Source organism: Equus caballus, chromosome 7, assembly GCF_041296265.1.
Source record: "Equus caballus isolate H_3958 breed thoroughbred chromosome 7, TB-T2T, whole genome shotgun sequence".
NCBI classification, from domain to species: Eukaryota; Metazoa; Chordata; class Mammalia; order Perissodactyla; family Equidae; genus Equus; species Equus caballus.
Window position 1 is genome coordinate 4644344 of NC_091690.1, and position 2473 is coordinate 4646816.

At 42.8% G+C, this 2473-nt stretch overlaps 1 pseudogene; it reads right to left on the reverse strand.

Moving 5' to 3' along the window:
• Positions 1-1144: 1144 nt before the first annotated feature.
• LOC100065908 (glutathione S-transferase LANCL1 pseudogene) lies at positions 1145-2019 on the reverse strand (annotated as a pseudogene).
• Between the last annotated feature and the right edge of the window lie 454 nt (positions 2020-2473).

Consider the following 2473-nt stretch of genomic DNA (forward strand, 5'->3'; position numbering starts at 1 on the left):
GAGGAGGAGTGAAGCTGATTAGTCAAAACATCTACACAGAATGTGACATGCCAGGGAGTCTGCACCTGCCATATCATCCCGGCCCCGAGGGCTCAAGGCTGATGAACGTCAAGCCAAGGACATGCAAAGACGGCACCTGTCCGCTCTAAGCCCGGCCCTGGGTAATGCCTCCTACACAAGCAGCATCTCTGTCAAAAGTTCTGTGTCTCTGCTCGAGTCACTGGCTATCTAACACCCTCCCCTTTTTAAACAGAAGTAGAGAGCTGTACGATTTAGTGAAAAGACCAAAATCCAGATAGATTGGTAGGAAGGAAAATACCTTAGGGCTCGTCCCCAATGGGCAGCACTATAGCACAATCATTGCACGGTAAGTAAAACACAAGTCAACGTTTAGAAGGTCAGTCAGACAGCGTGGACTCCAATCCCGGGTCACAACATATTCACACACAGCAAACTCATTCCGGATCTTATACTAATTCCAAAGAACAAATAAATTTAAGTAAGTAGTTCCAAAATACACTGGCTTATTTTAGAAAAAAACAATAAATGTTTTTGTTAGCTTACCCTGAACTAACCTTCAAATCAGAATTTTCACAACGACCATTGCATTTTAGAAGTTTTTGATAAAAAAACACTGGCTTACAGAGCCTGGATGCTGACTAACAGAAAGAGTTAAATTTGAAAGTATGTTTCTCTCTAGTTTAAATAAGCATTGGGAATTTGAAAAATGGTATTTGGGTCCCTTGCTCAGGTGGCAACTCTTGCAATTTCTGTCCTGAAAGCATACAGCTTTATTTTTGTTCCCTTTCAGAATTCCCAGAGAAAAGTAGAGTCATAAAACCATCTGTCCTGCTGGAGACAAAATACTGGAGAGCAGAGGTGGAGGGCAATGTCTAATAGTAATCATATATTTATCTTTTTTTAACCACATTTAGTTTCTTTTAAACATTTTTAGAACAGTAACAGATGGTTATATTCATAAGCTTAAATAAGAATAAAATTTCCTCCTAGTTCTTAAATATATATACATATGCCCTCAAAATACTGCATGTATCATCGAACCTTCTTATAGGAAGAAACTGAAGTTAAAAGATTTCTTGGTATCTTAAAGTAAAAATAAATGATAAAACGAACTGCACTAAAGACAAATTCTGAAAAAAAAAATCCACTAAATCAAGTACACAGTTGGACTCTCTATTTCCTTGAAAAGCAACGACAGCACTTAGCCCAGGCCTGATACACAGAAAGGGTCATGCAGTCAATCGCAGGGGGCAAGCTTTCCTTTTACAGTTCAAATGCAGGGAACCAGGCTTTCTCTGGCACTAGCAGGTCAGCCAGGAAATAGATTGTTCCAGCCATTCCTTCAAAGAGGGAGAAGGGGTTGTCCGGTGTTCTGCACCCATGTTCTCCGTAATCCAAGCATCACTCAGCGAACTTGCAGGCCCTGTACAGGTACTTCCTGGCCTGTGTGAGGTTGAACAGCGCCAGGAAGGCGTCGGCGTTGCCCGCAGCGCCGTGGCACAGCCAGTAGCCCTTCTTCAGCAGCCCGTACTGCCAGGTCAGGTCAGCGCTCTGCCGGGCGTCGCTGAGATAGCGCTCCTCTCTGAACACCTTATAGGCCTGGATGAGCATGTAGATTACCCCAGGGGCACCGTGGCACCAGTGGACTAGCAGATCTTGAGTATTGTCCACACGTGGAGGGCAATGGCCAGAAGGGAATTTCAGCTGGCAGACATAGTCTACACTGGGCTTGACCAAACTATGTAACTTCGCATGGCTCACCTGAAGGCTGGGCTGCATCAGGAGGTAGTAAATTCCTGCCAGGCCGTGAGCAGCCCCCACGTAATATTCTTGGTACCATTCATACACCAGTGGAGTCTTTGCTGTTAAATTCTTCTTTCTAGCTAGGTTTTCTCCAGAGGTTAAGACTGTTTCACAAATCTACTGAATGTGGCTTTGAGGAATCTTTTCCACTCCAAAGTGCTTATTGGCAAAGAGAAGAGCATGGATGTGGCCCATCGGTCCAGTGGTGGGGTCTGAAGCAAATGTCTTTTTTATTTAATTTGTTTATTTATTTATTATTGTGATAACATTGGGTATAACCTTATATAAATTTCGAGTGTATATTGTTATGTATTTTGATTTCTGTGTGGACTGCATCATATTCGCCACCCAAAGATTAATGACAGTCCATCACCACACACATGTGCCCAATTACTCTTTTCCGCCCCTCCCTTTCCCTTCCCCTCTGCTAACCACTAATCCAATCTCTGATTCTACGTTTGTTTGTCATTGTTTTTATCTTCTACTTATGAGTGACGTCATGCGGTATTTGACTTTCTCCCTCTGACTGATTTTACTTAGCCTAGTACCCTCAAAGTCCATCCATGTTGTCACAAATGGCTGGATTTTCATCATTTCTTATGGCTGAGTAGTATTCCATCGTGTATAAATAACCACATCTTCTTTATCC